General features: G+C 48.2%; 1 long non-coding RNA gene across 2 annotated transcripts; it reads right to left on the bottom strand.

Moving 5' to 3' along the window:
• Window positions 1-344: 344 nt before the first annotated feature.
• LOC148107272 (uncharacterized) lies at window positions 345-8334 on the bottom strand. Of its 2 annotated transcripts, none has more exons than XR_015722739.1 (4): window positions 8259-8334; window positions 7644-7668; window positions 2446-2534; window positions 345-621 (listed from the first exon to the last, which is right to left on the bottom strand). It is a non-coding gene; the product is annotated as an uncharacterized LOC148107272 (long non-coding RNA). The 2 variants fall into 2 exon arrangements; XR_015722740.1 differs by lacking the exon at window positions 7644-7668 and adding an exon at window positions 6326-6350.
• Window positions 8335-8679: the final 345 nt, after the last annotated feature.

The following is an 8679-nucleotide window of genomic DNA, read 5'->3' as shown; positions in this document are numbered from 1 at the left end:
TCCTCAGGTCAGCCCTATTGAGGTGGGTGGGGGCAGAGCAGGGGCTGTAAGCCATATTCTAGTGGGAGGCACTGAAACGTAGAGACATTAAGTGGCATGCCAAGAATTACCAGTCGCTTTTGCCAACATTAGAGATAGATTTTTTTTTTTTTTTTTTTTAAGATTTTATTTATGTGACAGAGAGACAGCCAGAGAGAGAGGGAACACAGCAGGGGGAGTGGGAGAGGAAGAAGCAGGCTCACAGCGGAGGAGCCCGATGTGGGACTCGATCCCGGTACGCCGGGATCACGCCCTGAGCCGAAGGCAGACGCTTTAACGACTGCGCTACCCAGGCGCCCTAGAGATAGATTTCTTACAGGCTTTTTCTATTTATGCACTTCCCACCAAAGGGAACACTGTTCTCATTTGGGGCAGACGTAGCAATTCCTCCAAGTCGTGTGCCTGAATCATCACAAGTGGCCTCGGTTTGGAGCTGACACAGGAGTTGGAATGTCCAACCTTGGTGATTCATTTCATTTGATGAAATCGGAAGTTCCCAGAGGGACGTACCATGGGGGGTCCACGGACGGATGGCACATCCAGCAGTCAGAAACCCAGGAGTGACGTCAGGGATGTTCTGACCTATCAAGGGTAATAATTAGTAGAATGATTAGAATAAGAAAACGGGAGTAAAGGGGTCATTCTGGGTGAATGGCAACAAGGGTTTATGGAAAATGAGAAGAATTATTTTAACTGAGCAGATACAAAACAGAAAAAGAATAAAATGGGAGTCTTGACACAATATCTTGTGTGGAAACTGCCCACTAGCCATCACAATTTGCCTGTTCTGAAAATCTTGGGGCAGCTGCCTGCTTCTGAAGACTGGCTATTTTCAGAGGATCTCTGAGAAACCTCAGTTTGAGTAGCCCTCTAATTGTGTGAAATTCTGATTTTTTAAATTATTATATTTATTTTAGTGGAGACATGTGAAGCCAAGGGTGAACTCCCAGGAGTTACACTGCTTTGTTTTTAAACAGTACCTGAAGGGGTCCCTTCAGGGGATGTGTAAGGGCAGTTTTTCTCTGATGTCTCTGCCTGAGGTTGAAGATCATGAAGAGGCTTCCAGGAAGATTTCAGGAATGGAGGCCTGAAGCTGTTGGTGAAAACCTTGGGCACTATTACAAGGGCTCTTTGCAATATGCTGCCATGTCTGCACGTAGTAGGGTAGTGCAATCTAGTCTGGGTAGTGAAATTCCTAGAGATAAGGAACTTCCAGCTACTCATTTAATGGGAGAGCCCGTGTGTTCCCAAGGGTATAGACTGGAGAGCCATCATCGCTAGTGTGTATTTGCACCCAGGGAGCTCACAGGTTTCTGAAAGTTTTGCTACTTTTAATGGAAGGATGAAAATGTTTTGCCCACTTGAAACAGTTTATGTCTTAAATAATGAACTATGTTCCAGCAAAATTGTAATTTCTTGTGAAACTCTATATTTCTTTTTGGCCAAGTAAAGAGAACCCTTTTTAGAGGCTTTTTTGTTCTCTGGACAAAGTTGGAGATCATTCACACGTTGTATAAGAACTGAATTACAAGGGAAACTTAGATTTCCTTTTTCAGTCTTGATCGAGCACATGGGAAAAGGAGAGGGGCCTTCAGTGAACTCCTGGGCCATGACTGTCCAGGTATGCCACTGTTCTGTCCAGGAGAGAAAAAAAAGGATATACCCTTCTGGTCTCTTAGTGAAACAACTTTGGATTCAGAATTTCTTTTGGAGGCCTCAACATAGCATCCAAAATGTGCTGCCCATTGGGCTTCCTCCTTTCCGATGATGCTTCTCAAATGAATGATTTTGCTCCAATCAGGTTGTCTAGAGTTGGCCCTGAAAAGCCAAGTCATCGTTGGTGAAGTCGTGGGGAACAAGAATTCGGATTGTGATGAATGTACACATGAGCATCAGACATTTTTTTCTGGAAGAGGAGAGGGGTTAGATTTAGAGGATTCCCAAGAGAGCTGGTGACAGTTGGTAGAAATAGAACATTTGTGCATCTCATGCCTTGGGCCCCAAAAATGACAGGGCTGAAGAGAGAGATGATAGATTTGAAGATCCAAGAACACCAAGTGCCGGGAGGAGCCCAGGTCCTGCAGGAGGAGGATCATAACAAGCAGGAAAGAGGAACTTGGCCAAAGCTACAAAAAGGACCTTCTCAGTAAGAGAGAGGAGACGGGTGCCTGGGTGGCAAAGGCGGGTAAGCATGTGACTCCTGATTTCGGCTCAGGTCATGGTCTCTGGGTCCTGGGGTCAAGTCCCATGTCAGGCTCTGCCCTCAGTGGGGATTCTGCTTTGGGGTCTCCCTCTCTCTTCCTCTGTCCCTCCCCCACTCGTGCCATCTCAGTCTCTCCCAAAATAAAATAAATAAATCTTTACCAAAAAAAAAAGAGTATAAAAATGAAAGAGAAAATAAATTACATGCGGATGGTGGATCTATGGGTCCGAGTCTTCGCATCCTGCGAAGTCGTCTTCCTTACGGACGACAGTGGCCATCGTCATGGCCTGGTCTTGGGAAAGGAAAGGGGACAATCAGGGTGAAGTGAGGATTCAGGCCACTGCCCCCGGGATTATGTCCCTGACCCCAAAACTCAATGCTGCCCTCAGCTCCGCAGTCCCCCCACCTCACCACCCATGGGGCCGTGATCCCTTTACCTCACTGATGAGAAAGGCGTCCAGGGTCTCTGGGCCCTTCCCAACCCTCAGATTTCATAACTGGGACCAGGAAGCAGTGCCTGTCAGCCCATTCTTTCAAGAGGCAGCCACGGTGGTGCCCATGACTTTCTGTCCCCATGATTTCCTACCTTCCTCTGCTCCCTCCTGCTACCCTCCCTCCTCTCTCCCTGAATCATTAATTCCTTATTTCCCTTCTCCTGTCATCTCCAACAACCAGACTGTTCTCTGCAATGGGAACAGTGGAGGAACAATCATGGGTTTACTGACACGCTCCCTAGTCAATCAGTTGATCAATGAGCCAATGCAGCTAACATGGAGGCGGCTGCCACGGGCCTGGGGTGATGCTGGGCCATGAGAGTGACCATCAGCTGGGCAATCAAGTAGACTGCCCCGTGCCTGGGCTCATCTTGGGCACTTGACACACACTTCCAATTGATGACAGCCCGTAAGTGTCCTAGCCCAGAGAGGAGATGAGTGTGACAGTAGAGGTAATGGTACTTGTCCGAATTCCCCTAGTCTGTCAGTGGGGGGACGGGCATTCTCCAGCTGGTGTGGCCACATAAACACCAGTACCTGCAGTGTTCACCAAAGACCCTGAGACCTGGAAGGATTAGGGGAGGCCCCGAGCAGATGGATGGAAGGTCCGACGGTGGGCCATGACCACGATGTGGGGACCAGGCCCATCGCTGTCAGTGGACTCTGACAGGAGCAAAGACCCTGGCCCCGCTTCCCAGAGCCTCTGTCCTGGGCCCAGTCAGTCCCAGGAGACCAGCTCAGAGGGACCGTGAGAGCCAGTGTGTGCTGCCAGCCCAGCAGCCTTCACACAGGCCTCTAGAATTCCCGTCAGCCAGGGAGGGTCTCCGGGCAGCTGCATATGAGCCTCTCTCCCACGGAGCCAAGTGAAGGTCTTGCTCTGCTCCCCGTATAAGGGATGTGGTGAGGAGAAGAGAGAAATGTGCTCCAGGATGTGCCTCTCACCTCACCTCTGCAGCAGAATGCCTCGGGGAATATTGCTCGCTATGAATGGGGTTAGAGCATATGGAGGCATTTGGTTCCCAGGCATGAGCTGAGGGCCACTGCTTGGCCTCCCGCGGTCATAGGGCTATATGTGTGCGCTGTGACGAGATTCCTTTATCTCGTCTTTTCATTTCGTTTCTTTTCTTTTAATTTCTTTTCTTTTCTTTCTTTCTTTCTTTTCTTTTTTTTTTTTTTTTTGAGAATGTGGACAATGGACATTGTGCAGTGGCAGTGGGATACACCTCCTGGAGCAATATGCAATCTCTCTCTCGCTCTTTCCATCTCTCCCTCTCTGCATCTCTGCATCTCTGTTTCTCTGTCTGACTCTCCCTGTCTCCCACACAAAAATACAATCTTATCACATAGAGCCACAAAAGACACCCCAAGCCCAAGCCTCACGCACACACACCCACACCACACACAGGGAATCACCTGTCAGCGTATTGGTGGTGCTGCTCAAGAATGATGCGGGGAGGGGCGCCTCGGTGGCTCAGTCGGTGAACGATCTGCCTTCAGCTCAATTCAGGACCGCAGGGTCCTGGGATCGAGTCCCGGATGGGGCTTCTGCTCAGCAAGGGTCTGCTTTTCTCTCTCCCTCTGCCCCTCTCACCTGTTTGTGCTCTCACTCACTCTCTCTCAAATAAATAACATCTTAAAAAAAAAAAAAAGAATGCCTCCAAGAGTATTGCTCACTATGAATGGGGTTAGAGCATATGGAGGCATTTGGTTCCCAGGCATGGTCTGAACGCCACCACTGGGCCTCCTGCGCTAATAGGGCTAAAATGTGTGCCCTGTGATGAGATTTCTTTATCTCATCTTGTCTTTTCTTCTCTTTTCTTTCTTTCTTTCTTTTTTTCTTTTTTTTTTTTTTTTTTGAGAATGTGGACAATGGGAATTGTGCAGTGGCAGTGGGATACACCTCCTGGAGACATACGCAATCTCTCTCTCACTCTTTCCATCTCTCCCTCTCCCTCTCTGCATCTCTCTGTCTGTGTCTGTCTCTCTCTGTCTCCCACACAAAATCACACACTCACAATCACACCACATAGAGCCACAAAAGAAACCCCAACCCCAAGCCTCACGCACACACACCCACACCACACACAGGGAATACAATGGCTTCCTAGGACTGTAGACACATGGACACATTTTTTCACCTGGGAAATCTCTGGTGCCCCACACCCCCACAACCCAATCAGGGCGGCTGGCCAGACTGAGGATTGCAAGGATGCCCCACCTGCATTAACATCTAGAGTTTTATCTCAGGAAGAGGCTGATTCCAGAATACGTACCGCTCTCGCTGGTGATGGTTGAAGGTGTCACCTGCAGGTACAGAAAAGAGGACACCGTGAGGCTCAGGTCATGCTACACACTGTCTGTCTGCATGAGCTTTATTTCCCTCAATGACTTTAGGAACCCAGATGGAACACAGTGGTTGAGTCCAACGACCCCAAAGTAAGTGACCTGGGGATGTCTTAGGAAGTTGTTTTACCTGGGGGACATGTCTGTCCAGTCCATTCAGGACGGTGACTACAAAATGCTTCATCCAAGCAGGAGAAAGTGTTACTGAGGGACAGGATCCTACCACAGCATTTAGAACCACGTTTGGTGTCGCCAATGCTAAATGTCCTTGCGAATCAGCTAACGGTTGGCAGGGACAACCACTCAACGCTCTCCCCACCAGGGAAGTTCCATATGTAGAATCTCAAAAGTACATATAGCTTTTTACATAAAATCTGTATATAAAAATAATTTCATTTCCATATACAAGCAGTTGACATTAGGAAAATGATTTTTGTTTTAGTATTATGTTCAATTCGCCAACACAGAATATACTGTCTGAATTTCATCTGAATTTGATTGGAAAGAAACCAAGAAAGCAACATCTGTTCCTCGGACAAAGAACTTCTAGCTCACCAAGGCGAGAGGTGTGCCTCCGGCGCTGTCTCCTTTGATGGGATCCAGGGCTTCCTCCAAGGCATCTAGGACACAGAGTACCCGTCAGCACATTCCTCTTGTTGCCCAAGAATATTCATGGAATGTTGCTTGATATGGACACGAGGCTGGGGTGTATGGAGCCAGCTGGTTTCCAAGCATGGACTGAAGTGCCCCTGCTGGGCCACCCACTGCAGTAAGGCTCTAAAGTGCGCAGTGTGATGACATGGCTTTGGAGAACGGTGACATCATGCAGTATCTGTCTGACATATCTCCTGGAGAAACACCTTTCTCTCTCTTTCTCCCCCTCTCTGTCTCTCTTTCTCGGTCATCTCTCTCTTTGTCTTTCTCTGTCTATGTCCCTCTGTCTTTCTGTCTTTGTTCCTCTCTCTCTCTCACACACACACACACTCACAATCACACCACATAGAGCCACAAAAGACACCCCAAGCCCAAGCCTCACGCACACACACCCACACCACACACAGGGAATACAATGGCTTCCTAGGACTGTAGACACATGGACACACTTTTTCACCTGGGAAATCTCCTGTCCACCACACCCCCACAACCCAATCAGGGCGGCTCGCCGGACTGAGGATTGCAAGGATGCCCCACCTGCATTAACATCTAGTGTTTTGTCTCAGGAAGAGGCTGATTCCAGAATACGTACCGCATTCACCAGATGCTCCTGTCCCCTGCAGGTACAGAAAAGAGGACACCGTGAGGCTCAGGTCATGCTACACACTGTCTGTCTGCATGAGCTTTATTTCCCTCAATGACTTTAGGAACCCAGATGGAACACAGTGGTTGAGTCCAACGACCCCAAAGTAAGTGAACTGGGGATGCCTTAGGAAGTTGTTTTACCTGGGGGACATGTCTGTCCAGTCCATTCAGGACGGTGACTATAAAATGCTTCATCCAAGCAGGAGAAAGTGTTACTGAGGGACAGGATCCTACCACAGCGTTTAGAACCACGTTTGGTGTCGCCAATGCTAAATGTCCTCTCGAATCAGCTAACGGTTGGCAGAGACAACCACTCAACGCTCTCCCCACCAGGGAAGTTCCATATGTAGAATCTCAAAAGTACATATAGCTTTTTACATAAAATCTGTATATAAAAATAATTTCATTTCCATATACAAGCAGTTGACATTAGGAAAATGATTTTTGTTTTAGTATTATGTTCAATTCGCCAACACAGAGTATACTGTCTGAATTTCATCTGAATTTGATTGGAAAGAAACCAAGAAAGCAACATCCGTTCCTCGGACAAAGAACTTCTAGCTCACCATGGTGAGAGGTGTGCCTCCGGCGCTGTCTCCTTTGATGGGATCCAGGGCTTCCTCCAAGGCATCTAGGACACAGAGTACCCGTCAGCACATTCCTCTTGTTGCTCAAGAATATTCATGGAATGTTGCTTGATATGGGCACGAGGCTGGGGTGTATGGAGCCAGCTGGTTTCCAAGCATGGACTGAAGTGCCCCTGCTGGGCCACCCACTGCAGTAAGGCTCTAAAGTGCGCAGTGTGATGACATGGCTTTGGAGAAGGGTGACATCATGCAGTATCTGTCTGACATATCTCCTGGAGAAACACCTTTCTCTCTCTTTCTCCCCCTCTCTGTCTCTCTTTCTCGGTCATCTCTCTCTTTGTCTTTGTCTGTCTATGTCTCTCTGTCTTTCTATCTGTCTTTGTTCCTCTCTCTCTCTCTCTCTCACACACACACACTCACAATCACACCACATAGAGCCACAAAAGACACCCCAAGCCCAAGCCTCACGCACACACACCCACACCACACACAGGGAATACAATGGCTTCCTAGGACTGTAGACACATGGACACACTTTTTCACCTGGGAAATCTCCTGTCCACCACACCCCCACAACCCAATCAGGGCGGCTCGCCAGACTGAGGATTGCAAGGATGCCCCACCTGCATTAACATCTAGAGTTTTGTCTCAGGAAGAGGCTGATTCCAGAATACGTACCGCATTCACCAGATGCTCCTGTCCCCTGCAGGTACAGAAAAGAGGACACCGTGAGGCCCAGGTCATGCTACACACTGTCTGTGTGAGCTTTATTTCCCTCAATGACTTTAGGAACCCAGATGGAACACAGTGGTTGAGTCCAACGACCCCAAAGTAAGTGAACTGGGGATGCCTTAGGAAGTTGTTTTTCCTGGGGGACATGTCTGTCCAGTCCATTCAGGACGGTGACTACAAAATGCTTCATCCAAGCAGGAGAAAGCGTTACTGAGGGACAGGATCCTACCACAGCGTTTAGAACCACGTTTGGTGTCGCCAATGCTAAGTGTCCTCTCAAATCAGCTAACGGTTGGCAGAGACAACCACTCAACACTCTCCCCACCAGGGAAATTCCATATGTAGAATCTCAAAAGTATATATAGCTTTTTACATAAAATCTGTATATAAAAATAATTTCATTTCCATATACAAACAGTTGACATTAGGAAAATGATTTTTGTTTTAGTATTATGTTCAATTCGCCAACACAGAGTATACTGTCTGAATTTCATCTGAATTTGATTGGAAAGAAACCCAGAAAGCAACATTTGTTCCTCGGGGATAGACAGGCGAGCTCACCTTGTCAGGAGGCAGGCCCTCCTCCTCTGGGATCCTCTGATACAGCCAGGACCAGACAGCGCCATCATCAGTCACATCTAGAAGGACACAGAGCACCTGTCAGCGTATTGGTGGTGCTGCTCAATAATGATGCGGGGAGGGGCGCCTGGGTGGCTCAGTCGGTGAACGATCTGCCTTCAGCTCAATTCAGGACCGCAGGGTCCTGGGATCGAGTCCCGGATGGGGCTTCTGCTCAGCAAGGGTCTGCTTTTCTCTCTCCCTCTGCCCCTCTCACCTGTTTGTGCTCTCACTCACTCTCTCTCAAATAAATAACATCTTAAAAAAAAAAAAAGAATGCCTCCAAGAGTATTGCTCACTATGAATGGGGTTAGAGCATATGGAGGCATTTGGTTCCCAGGCATGGTCTGAACGCCACCACTGG

Source organism: Ursus americanus, chromosome 33, assembly GCF_024610735.1.
Source record: "Ursus americanus isolate L20-20 chromosome 33, mUrsAme1.1.p, whole genome shotgun sequence".
NCBI lineage: Eukaryota > Metazoa > Chordata > Mammalia > Carnivora > Ursidae > Ursus > Ursus americanus.
This window is presented reverse-complemented; position numbering and strand designations above follow the sequence as displayed.